At 39.5% G+C, this 13,105-nt stretch overlaps 1 protein-coding gene and 1 long non-coding RNA gene across 2 annotated transcripts in view; both read right to left on the reverse strand.

Moving 5' to 3' along the window:
- LOC134752938 (uncharacterized) overlaps positions 1–3,448 on the reverse strand; it is a 126,582-nt gene extending 123,134 nt beyond the window's left edge. Inside the window, exon 1 of the long non-coding RNA XR_010128781.1 lies at positions 3,439–3,448. This is a non-coding gene — a long non-coding RNA (uncharacterized LOC134752938). The remainder of the gene's footprint in view (positions 1–3,438) is intronic.
- LOC134752790 (atos homolog protein A) overlaps positions 1–13,105 on the reverse strand; it is a 69,880-nt gene that overhangs the window by 53,989 nt on the left and 2,786 nt on the right. The window lies entirely within an intron of this gene.

The raw sequence follows: 13,105 nt of genomic DNA on the forward strand, positions 1-13,105 counted from the left end.
CCTGGTGACAGACAGACAGACGGACGGACAGACGGACAGCGGAGTCTTAGTAATAGGGTCCCATTTTTACCCTTTGGGTACGGAACCCTAAAAAAAACGTGACCACTGTCGTCAGCGGCCGCTTACCATACCAAAACGTAAGGTTTGATGAACTGGAAACAACGAAAAGCTGTATTCAGGAGATACAGTGTAATATACAGTTACAAAAAGAGTAAATAGAACTACGCATATTATTTCTGAATCAACACTTCCGTTGACACTTGACATCATTCCGATTTTGGTTGCACTTTTGATATTTCACATGTAATCTTGTATAATCTAGACGGGGCCCGTTTATCAAAAGCTTGTAGCTTGTAATACAAGTGGAAGTCCCTTTTTGACAGCTTTTGTTAGAAAGGGACTTCCACTTGTATTACAAGCTACAAGCTTTTGATAAACGGGCCCCTGTGTTTGAAAGTGTATAAAAAGTTAGTAAAGGGGCCCACTGACTATCAGTCCACCGGACGATATCGGCCTGTCAGTTAGAACAAAAATTTGACAGTTCCGAACAACTGATAGGCCGATATATATCGGCGGACTGATAGTCAGTGGGCCCCTTTAGGTGTAGTATAGTAGTTATGTATATAAATCTATATCCTTTTACCACGCCGAGCATTTCACTATTTTCGCTATTCCGTATCATACAAAAAATAACATATTTTTAACTCAACAAATTCTACAACTAACAGAAAGCGTGCCTGTCAGTTTTTTGTCACGTGTGGTAAGCCAAAAAGAATATAATTAGTGGCAAAAAATCATGACGTCTCGACCTCGCCGCGATCGTCCACCTCTTGATGACAAATTTGTGGGATTAGTTGTTGTTATAAAAAAGCTGGTAAGTTCGAAACCCGGCCCATACCACTGAGTCGGAACCACGTCGGAACTGTTTCGCACAGCCTAAATCGTTGAATGTTGTGCTCGTTGCGAATTTCCTACTTTTCGCACTTGTATCGTAATGGACCTACCTTATTGCTCCTATAAAAATAAAAGAGCTCCATAAGAAAGCATGGTTTTTAAATTTAATCCCTAAGGGCCCTAAGGGAATGAAAATCCGGATTAAATGGAAATAGAAAGTAATTTACGAATAGTGCGTGCGTTCTTGGAATTATATCGACATGAAAAATATTCCGTATTGTCATAAAATTTATAAATAACACTAATTCTGTAATAATACTTTTCAAACCGCTTGGGTGGTACCGTACCGTAACCGCTCCATACAATTTATAACCTTAAAACGAAAAATCGCAAAATTGTATTGAGATGCCATCTGTCACCGTACCCGAGCTGTTTGAAAAATACTTTTCCTTCACAAGTCTATTTGCGAATGACCTTCCAGAGTCCCTAACCCGCACTGGGTCAGCGTGCATGCACCGTCCGCTGACCCCGGGTGCAATAACCGTGGCGCAAAAACATTTCATGAGGCCGATGCACTGATCAATCAATGCTCCTTACAATTGCTTATGTCCTGGTACTTATGTTTCATTTCAACAACATTCGTCAGAAAGAGAGGCAGACACTGCAGACAGCGACTACAGGTGACAAGGTAGGAATAGTAGATTGTGTTACAAGGGAGCAAAATAACATATTTACGGCGATGGCGTACATTGAATCCTAAACGAAGCGAAGGATTCTATTATAGAATCCTGAGTTTTTTTATACTGCTTTTCACATCACCTATGAGGTAATTATGATGTTTAAAAATATTATTTAAGCTAAAAAAATAATGTGGATTTTTTTTTAAATAGCGTCCTAGAACAGAAAAGTGTTACTTTGATCCCTCCTAGCAGGGAAGAAAAGTGCCACTTTGATCCCTCCTAGCAGGGAAGAAAACCCGATTTTCGAATTGGTGATGTGAAAACGGTTTAGTTAATATAAGTCAATGTGGTGTATTTGTACAATGCATTACTAGCGATGAGGCCGTTTAGTAACACAAGACACAGTCAAATATTACAGGCAATTATTCCACCAATAGTACAATCGTATTAAGTCTAACCTCGAAATCCTTCGGGTTTTTTAAAGACATTTCACTCACGTTTCACATAAAAAATACATTGTTTAAATTGTGTAATATACGAAACCCTTGGAACGCGAGTCCGACTCGCACTTGGCCGGTTTTATTTACGTAATGGCACGGAACCCTTCGTGCGCGAGTCCGACCCGCACTTGGCCGGTTTAATTTTTTTTTATTCGCCAGTAGGCGAACATCCTATACCTACACAAAACACGATCACCCCAAACTACTATGGACACAATTAACTGAACATTAGTAAACCTTAATCCGACGACATAAGATCTAAATTTGGTCAGTATTGTTAGTATGAACCTCCATTTTCAGATGTTACATTACACGAGCTATATAAAGTAACTTGAATCTTGAAGGTCGTGAACAATGGCATCAGACGAATTGTCTCGCAAAAAACGCACACTACAAGGGACTATATTTAGGCTTGGATTACTTAGAATTCGTCATTATTGAAATCAGAATTTTTTTATAAATACAAGCTTTTATCGCTGACTGAGCTTTTTTTTCAACAGGCAACTAAAATTCATCCCAAAAAAGTTGCGTTCTTTTATCATAGAATTCCTATAGCCACCTCCTGTCTGCTCAGATCAGCTCGATGGTAATACCACATTGCATTTGCCACTCAACTAACATATGTATGTTAAGCTTCAGCTTAAGGGTGCGTTTCGACCAGAGGTGTGCGAGGTTGCGTTTCGAGGGATGTGTTTTAAAGAACCAATAGAATTCGTGTACCTACGCTGAGCGAGGAAAACAAATGAAGTGATTCTATTGGTTCTTAAAAACACATCCCTCGCAACGCAACCTCGCACACCTCTGGTCGAATCGCAGCCTAAAGGATTTGCCACACTGGATGCGTTCTGCGGGCAGCGGTCAGGTCAAACTTCAACTTCAAAGGTTGCTGTCAATGTCGTTCATACATAATGCGGGTTTGACCTGACCGCTGACCGCAGAACGCATCCAGTGTGGCAAATCCTTAATCGAATAATGGGGAAGTGGATTTATTTTGCTTGCATATTTGACCCGAATATACGTACATATTTAGTACTACATACGTTGGAGAGTTAAATAACAAATTCAACTTACATTTTCAAGCGCAAAAAAAAGCTTTGCAACACACTTTTGTTAGGTATCATACGAGTAAAGCTAGCATGAGCGTGCATAAACTGTAGGTGGCAGCACACGAGCCGTCAGATTTATGGCGCGAGGCATAAATGTGAAGTTTATGCTTCCGATGCAGCCCACAAGGTGGCAGAACCTACTATGTATGCACAGGAAAACGTACGAGAACGGTAGATGGCAGAACTTGCTTTGGCGTGAAGTGTCAATGTACATGTTTATGCTTCCGATTCAGGCCACAAGATGGCATACCCTCCAACGCGCACGGCCCATTACTTGAGCTGACGGTGTCAGTACATGATACAGAAAAAGTACGATAAATAGTAGTTATTATGTTACTGAGCATCGCATAACGGAAGCCATTGCTCGTAAGTAATCTCATTATGTAACGTGTTCTTTAGTTACAGTTACACATAGCTTATGATTCATGTTTTTCTGGTATAATAAATATCTTGGCTTGCACAGCACTGCACAATTAGAAAACTGATCAAATTCAAATATTCAGTAATTTTCTAAAAGGAAAAATCCCAGTAACCTGACTGACTAATGTTACGGGAAAACCGTGGCTATTACATAATATTGACAGACCCGTCTTGCAGTACTATCTTATCTAAGTTAATCTGTAATAGTACTAACAATATACCTATATTATTACAGACTAACTGGGGCGTTGGACAAACTAGTTGCTGAACCAAATATCATTGGCGTGACAAAGGGGGAAAGGCTTCGGTGGCTCGGTCACATAGTGCGAATGGAAGGCGATCGGGGGCCGGTGAACAGAGCTTTTGAGTGAAAACCGACAGCCGGCCGGTCAGTAAAGTATCGATCCGATGGGCGAATGTGGTAGAAGACGGGAACACGGATCTGTGCGAGCTCCAGGTTGAAGACTGGCGAGAAACTGTACAGGACCGGGATCAGTGGCGAGCAGTCGTGTTGGAAGCCAAGACACACTTTGGGTCACTGCGCCAGAGGACGTACAGGCCAATTCGCTCAGAATCTGACATCAGAATGATATTTGAATCATGTTATTTAGTTACCTTGTGTCTCGGCAGCGCCAATACATGCATGGACGTACAAGCAATATGCACGATAACTAAATAACATGATTCAAATGTCATTCTGGTCATTCGAATTGGGCTGTTAGTAAAGAACTAGCTGCTAACTTAACCTAATCATAGAATTTACAATCACCAGGACACGATAAAAACCAGGATGCCCCGGGTCCGTTGACCCAAGGTTCAACCGCCTTCAGCTTTCGACAAAAACGCACTTTTTATACTCCCCTGGTAACAGCGCGCAATTATACGTGTCGGGTTACGTCATGCAGTAGGTGTGTTGTGGTTTCTTAAATCCTGGTATAAGCCTGTCCGATTTCTAAGAGCCAGTTCGCCATAGTAAATCTATCTATAATATATATCTTAAAAAAGCGTACAGACTATACGTGAAAGCTCTTTAATTCTTCTATTAACCAAGTACTGATAAAGCTCTTGTGTACATATACCTATTAGTTGTTTTGGACAAACAGACATTCGATTTTGCCATTCAGTGCCAAAAATTAGATAAACATAATAGATTCTACAACTTTTTGTACGTCCGGGTAGAATTAATTTAAACTTCCAAATGTCGACTTTCGAATAGGAGCCCCGTCTTGACTCTGGACACAATGAGTTTTTCAGAACTTACCCACAAAATACGAGCACGTTTCTCATCTCCGGTCATGTCCGCCTCGGTCGAAACGCAGCCTAAAGGATTTGCCACACTGAATGCGTTTTGCGGGCAGCGGTCAGGTCAAACTTCAACTTCAAAGGTTGCTGTCAAGTGTCAATGTTGTTCATGTGTTGCTCATGTGGTAGAGAATGCCTCATAGCATTAAGTCCGCCTTTTGTACGATTGTATTTTCTTTTGTGCAATAAAGATTAAATAAATAAATGTTCATACATATTGCGGGTTTGATCTGACCGCTGACCGCAGAACGTATCCAGTGTGGCAAATGACCATTATCACAGATTAATAAATAGTTACTACGTAACAGATACATCATTCCCATACAAAAGCGAAAATACCTACGCTATAATAGCCAACAAAATCTTAATAATAATACCTGCTGCTCAGGACGAGAAGAAATGTACCATAAGTACGCGCACAAAGAGTCGAGACTGCCTTGCTCGCCGCGCGAGCCACGTGCTAACGCGTCATCATAAGAATGCGCTAGGGTTGTACTGTTACTTATGCTATTATTGTAAAAAAACGAATGTTGCGAATCAACCATATTTTTTAATAGTCAATCAAATATTTAAAAACAACACTTATAATACCTGACTCAAAAAACTCCTTTATTTACGATTTACCTACAAAACAAAGAAATAAATGGTGACAAAATTCATAAAGATAGCTTCACCTTTCTTTGTCTCTCGCAAATGAAAAAAAACACAAATTTTCCTTTGTTTTTTGACCTTTACACCCATCTACTGCACAATAATTACGTGGTTTCGGCATTTCGAAGCGTAGGCGCGGGAAACGTGCGGTGCGAGCGCTCAGGCGGGCGTTCGGCGGCCCTCTGTCGGTTGTATCGTCGACAATACGCCGAGCGGTAGGCATATAGTGCGTGACCTTGAGCGAGTGAAGAAGGCCTGCCATTATGATGACCTAGAGCCGGTTGTACCAAGCAATGTATTTCAACGTTTGCTTCAAATTTGTTTGTATGAAAAGTTTGACAGTTCTCTATAAATGAGCTGCCACAACCATACTTGACATTAACCAGGGCCGTGTTGCATAATAAACTACAACTAATATTACTGATGATGATCTGAAGTTCTGTCTAAATAGCAAGGAATGTGCAACAAAGACATGACATGTCAACAAAGGAAGTGAGTGGTCGCCGTCATCGGATGCCGGATTGTGAAATATTTAGTCATTAGTCATCGGCTTATCGTAAAAGGGAAATACGGGAATACCACACACATGGTGTAAAAGGTTATAATATGGTCGCATGTCAATGATGATGATGAGGTTAGAAATCGCCTTTATACAGGTTGGCTAAAAACTAAGTGCACTCCCGTTGCTGAGCATCTTTTACTGCTCCAGAAAATGGACCAGCCAAAATGTATGAATCAGCCAGATTTTTTTTCGCGATTTCGGGGTTGGTCCCATAGTAAAAGTTGCTCAGTATAATCCCAAAACCTCCCTGGCAACGGGAATGCACTTATTTTTTAGTCATCGTGTAGATAACCTACGTCTATGTGGCACCTTTTGTCTCAACGTGTATCAGCAATTACATTGTATTTGTGGTATTTTCCATAAAAAGGGACCTTATTGTCGATGGCGCTTACGCCATTATAAACGATGCTCCGATATAAATACAATGCCGCGCGACGCTGTGCGGCGTAAGCGCCATCGACACTAAGGTCCCATTTCATAGAAAATCCCCCATTTAAGTTCACATCAGTACTACTGTAGACATACTTAAACTGTCCTTTGGACTATAAAACTAAAATATTCAGATTAAATTACCCTTATCCGCATAAGGCTGCGTTTCCACCAGAGATGAGCGAGGACGCGTAGCGAGGGATGTGTTTGTTAAGAACCAATATTGTCCGGACCGGACAGACAGACAGTCAGCGGAGTCTTAGTAATAGCTAGTAATAAGAAGGGTACATTATGATAGTAGCGACCGACCCCAACCGTCCCGGGACCAGTCTGAAAATCAGCGCGGAGCCCTCTGGCACCGCACATGCTGAGATTGGGACCCTTTGCCTCACCATAGATTTAAGTTAATACTTATTATGTTATGTTAAGTTGATATTTAAGTTTAAGTTTAGTTTATATTGTATTTTTAAGCTATCCTTTCATAAATTGTAGATTTTTTCCTAAGGTGTGGCAATAAAGATTTTTTATTTATTTATTTATTTAATAGTAATTTTTACCCTTTGGGTAGAACCCTAAAAACATTAAAAACTATGTAACTATGTAATTTTTAATATGTATTTTTGTACAATAAATAGTTTACTACTACTACTACTAAATTTTTGCTTAAGGTTCTCTTAAATAATGAATCCATTGCACATTTTTGGCTATCCATCAAAGGGCCCTTATGCTTCTCCTGGAATGGACGTTTTTAACAGAATTTCTATTAGAATTTCAGATGGAAAAATCCTTAATGCACTTTAAGCATGTCCCATTCTGTGATGGAAAGTCACATTTTCATTTCTACAAGTGCAGAAACTTCAAACGCAGCGTTAAAAGGGTTGCAGCATTTTACCCGGTCAAAGCCCGACCTTTAAGGGGCTACCTGAGGTTTTCATCGATTTTTGACAAGTTTTGAATCGTATCTCCTACTTTTGCACTACATATAGAATTATAAGACAAGCGACTATCGGTTCTTCAATCTTTTATCTCCATTTTTATCTACCGGATTGTGAAAAAAATGAATACTTATTTATTTATGATTGTTTTAAACATTGTCTAAAAAAACACTTTTTTCGTATCTCGATTGCTGTGAAAGATCTTACTTATACGAAATCTACATATTTGGGTTCGTCTTAGACGTCTCTAAAAATTTGTCTAAGGTTTTAATTTTAAACTAATTAACACAAAAGTTATGGCCAGAAAACCAGTTTTTTGGCCTAAAATTGTTCAATCTTTAATGCCAAATATTTCGAAAACAATGAACTTTGAAGTAAATATGGGATACTATATTGCTAAAATCCGTTGCTGTTAATATGATAAGCTACAAAAAACATTAGAAAACTAAGGGATTTAAATCGAAGGTCATTGGGGCATGGGATCCCCTTAAGTTAAATAGGTCTAACCCTGCAGGGTTAATGCACGCAGACAATGCAGGCTTGTATATTAATACTTATATTTGCTTAATCCTCGTAAGACCCACCATATCAAGTTTATCAATTTTTAATTTGAACCTCATTCTAAAAGTAAATTGGAACGAATTTCGTTTGTTTTACAACGCAGTGAAACAAAAGAAATGCTACTCTATTTGTTTCATCAAAAGGTTCAAATTAGATTGCAATGAATATGTACATTTTAATGTACATTTAGACTCACGAGGTTATACCAACAACAGTGCATGTAACGCAGCGTACTACCAAAGCTAGATATAATACTCCGTAATAGATGGATACAGTCTAAGGAAAAAACGTGCTTCGAAAATTAAGAAAATTTGATTCTCTATCAGATGGCGCCACTACCTTTGGCCTACTCTCGTATAGATGGCGTTGAAGGATTCGTTCGTTATTTAACAATTTTAACGCATATCAGTGAAAGAACATGGGTCAAAATAATATAAATATTTTTATTTTTAGTTTTAATCGTGTGCCGATAGATGGCAGTGAATTTACTGTGGCTACAAAATTTACTATGACAGTACCTCTCTATCCTATTATATCCTCTTTGGTACTACGCAGGCGAACAACACGCGAACGCGAAGCGAAGCGGCGCGGAGCGGAGCGAGGTAAAACAATCCTTTGATATACCTATAGACTAAATCTTCTCAAATTATTTTTACGCCAAAGACCCTAATCTGTTAAACAAAAGCCAGTCTGTCTGTCTGTCTGTTACCTCTTCACGCTTAACCCGCTGAACCGATTTACCTAGCTGAAATTTGGTATAGGATAGTTTGAGTCCCGGGGAAGGACATGGGGTAGTTTTTATCCCAGAAACTTCACCAATTTTGTATGGGAAATCGATAAAAAGCAGACTGGATAAAAAATAAGCTACCCATATTACTAACTTCACGCAGACGAAGTCGCGGGCAAAACTGGCAAAAGCTAGGAATATTATATGGGAGAAACTTACACAAAACGACCAAGCCCCTGGCCTCAGCCCCACAGTGATCTCAATTTAACTTTTTTAAACTTGAAAAACGTACCTAATTTGCCAAAATTAGTTCTTATTAAATAAAATTGGCTACCTGCAGAATACATTGTTGCCCGAGTACAAAAAGCGGGCTAAAAACTCAACAGTTTCAAATAAAACAATGACTACCTGAGACTTTCCAGTGAAAGAAAGCCGTTTCGAAAGTAAAAAGGCCTTAGCTTTAATAAAAAGAGTTGAAAAACCTGAGGTTCGCGACCGCACTTCGAAGGGCTTACGGGGCGATACGCTAGTGTGGGGAAAATGCCAACCGGAAATACCGGAATACTGGTAAATTATTATAATGTATAAACGCTCGCACATGGCGCTGCAATCGTTCAAAACCTGAGGTTCGCTACGACTACGCACTCCGAAGGGCGTACGGCGATACGCTAGTTAAGTGTAGGGACAATGCCAACTGGAATACCGGTAAATTGTTACTTACGATGAGGATAAATGCTCGCAGATGGCGCTGCAATCGTTTAAAACCTGAGGTTCGCGACCGGGTCACCGGGCTACGCACTCTGAAGGGCGTACGGGGCGATACGCTAGTGATAGGATTGTAAGAACCGGAATATTGGTAAATCATAACAATGAACACATTACAAGCCTAACGCAGATGGCGCTGCAATCAAATGCAAAATGCGCAGATGACATTAGATATGGCAAATCCAAAGAAACATAAGTATTAAACCATAGATTTCTGTCACTTTCGGCTCCAGTTAACAGTAATCTGTGGGTTTTGGATACCGTTATACGTATTCTAGTAACAATAAGTTACCAAGGGAGGCACTGGATTTACCATTTCCTGGACTTAAAAAACATGTTAAATCTGGTCTACTGCATAAGGCATATTACGCAGTCGAAGAGTATATTAATGATAAAGATGCATGGCCATGATAAGTAAATGAATGAATGAATTATAAAATGTATTTGTATTGGTAGTAAATTCTAATTGTTGAATTTTGTATTTTGTAAGCTGTTATTTATTTTTTAATTTAGTTGCAATGTACTTTTGACGATTCAAAAGATTGTAAAATCCTACTTGATTAAATGAAATTATATTCTATTCTAATCTAATAAAATTTGACACATTTATTATCGGAGTAGGTAAAGCCGGAAAACCGGTAAAAATGTCAGAATAAAATTTGGCAACCAAGTAGTTTTATCCGTGAAGGTCATAAACCAATGAACTTCCGTTGTTTTGCTGATGACGTGAATGTCAAAAATAAATCCCAACCAGTAGTTTACTGATAATTGACTTGTTACGTTGTTTTTAAGAACTTTCAACAGTTTTAACCCCCTACGCAAAAAGAGGGGGGTTATATGTTTAACGCCAATGTCTATCTGTCTGTAACCGGCACCGTAGCTCTCCAACGGAGGGGTCGATTTCGATGCGGATTTTTTACGTGAAAGCGAGTTTTCTTGCGGTGCCGGTGATTCTTAGCTATGTTTCATAGAAATCAATCCAGCAGTTTGAAGACTATCAGCTCTTTTCCAAAATGACGTATATTATTTTTGGCATAAAATGGATTTTGTTGGCATCGGGGTCTTTTTAGGGTTCCGTACCCAAAGGGTAAAAACGGGACCCTATTACTTAGACTCCGCTGTTCGTCTGTCCGTCCGTCCGTCTGTCCGTCTGTCTGTCACCAGGCTGTATCTCATGAACCGTGATAGCTAGACAGTTGAAATTTTCACAGATGATGTATTTCTGTTGCCGCTATAACAACAAATACTAAAAACAGAATAATATAAATATTTAAATGGGGCTCCCATACAACAAAAGTGATTTTTTTGCTGTTTTTTTCCGTAATGGTACGGAACCCTTCCTGCGCGAGTCCGACTTGCACTTGTTTTATTTATTTTAATAGTTTTTATAACTAAAATCGACTAATTATAAAACGTATGTTTGATGCTTGTAACCAATTCATTTTAACGGCCTATAGCCTAGTTGGTAAACAGGAGGTCCCTGGTTCGAATCCCGGTAAGGCCATTTATTTGTGTTTATCACGAATATTTGTTCCTGAGTTATGTATGTTACCTATACTAAGTATATATTTATCTATATAGGTATGTATATCGTCGCCTAGTACCCATGTCCCGTAGTATAGTCGCCATCAGATATATCGGAGCGGCCGAGGTGCTCATAAATATCTAAACACGCATCTAGCGCTTTGACAATAGAGGCGTGTTTAGATATTTGTGAGCACCTTGGTCGCTCCGATATATCCGATGGCGACTGTACTAGTTTAGTTTAGTTTGGGGCTAGGTCGACATGTGTAAGATTGTCCAAAGTATTTATTTACTTACTTATCAACGATCTATTAATAAATATAAGTAGTGTTTATATTTATAGTGCACATATTTTGCTCAAGCTCAAAAACATGTTTTTTTATAAATATGTTATTGTAATATCATTTAATGTAGTCACTGTAGTTATCAGTTGTAAGTCAATGCTATGTTAACACATTAACAACCTTATTCACATGACAGGTAGGTGTGTTTTTTTATGCATACACAAAAATGACAACAACAATGACATTAACAATGAATGAATGAGTACCTATTATGATTGTCCGTAGATTTAAAAATGCGTTATTTTTATTTTGAAAATGGAATATCGTATGTGCAGCTGTAATGTTCAGCCAAGGTATGGTTGTACCGGACCGATACGATGCTTGTTTTATATCACCCAACACTCAACTTACAAAATTAAGTTAAAATACAGTGCGATGGCGATATTGACCGTGACGTGAAAAACCGGTTTAGCACAGGATGGATGAAATGGCGACAGGTTACGGGAACCATTTGTGACGCCCGTATGCCCCTTCGGTTGAAGGGTAAAATTTATAAAACGATCATAAGACCTGTCGTCATGTATGGATCAGAGTGTTGGGCCCTAAAGATGACGGATGAAAAGAGATTGCATGCAGCGGAGATGAGAATGTTAAGGTGGATGTGTGGCGTGACGAGAATGGATAGGATAAGGAATGAGTATATAAGAGGAAGCCTGAAAGTTGCACCCATAACAGAAAAAGTAAGGGCAAATCGCCTAGCATGGTACGGGCATGTGATGCGGAGGGATGAAAGTCATGTGACGAGAAAGGTATTAAGAATGAATGTGGAGGGAAGTACGAGGAGAGGAAAACCGAGGAAAAGGTGGATGGACTGTGTGAAAGATGATATGAAACTAACGCAAGTGAATGATGAGATGACGGGTGACAGAGATGTATGGAAGAAAAAGACATGCTGCGCCGACCCCAAGTGAATGGGACAAGGGCAAGCGAATGATGACATCTCAATCGAGTAATGGGTGTCGAGCTAAATTAGCTTCCAATAATTGATTACAGACAACGGGATGATTTTAACAATAAAATACGGTAAATCGATACTCCGGAATGCGGAGCTGCATCCGCCATTTTAGCTCATTATACTTTTAATCGGTACAAATGACCTGTCACTTGTAATACGGTAAGATAGCACTATCTTCGCCTAGACATAAATTAAGACTATCACGGCTGACTTATATTAGTTATATTGCACTTGCGATATTTACATTAATCAGAAGGGAGAGAGAACTCTTGAATAATTGTGGTATTTTCTATAAAAAGGGACCTTATTGTCGATGGCGCTTACGCCATTATAAACGATGCTCCGATATAAATACAATGCCGCGCGACGCTGTGCGGCGTGAGCGCCATCGACAATAAGGTCCCTTTTCATAGAAAATGCCCCAATTAATTTATAAGGTAATTTCCCTGGTGAAGACGAAAGGGGACGACCGCGTCTCCATGCAAACGTAGTCGGCGTAGTCCCCAATGTCCCCATTTTTCTCTCTGCCCGCGACATTTTTTAATATATTAACCGCTGTTACTATAAACCTATATGTCCTTAAACTACGTTCAAAAGAGAGGTATGGGCACTGTGAATGACATCTCGCTTTGTGTGGTAGGGCACAGGATAGCGGATGTCATTCCAGATCTAGAGCAGAGCCCAACTGGGGAAGTACCTCCACCTTACAGAAAACCGCAGCCAAATAACACTAGACCCTACTCATAGTGT

Source organism: Cydia strobilella, chromosome 25 (assembly GCF_947568885.1).
Source record: "Cydia strobilella chromosome 25, ilCydStro3.1, whole genome shotgun sequence".
NCBI lineage: Eukaryota > Metazoa > Arthropoda > Insecta > Lepidoptera > Tortricidae > Cydia > Cydia strobilella.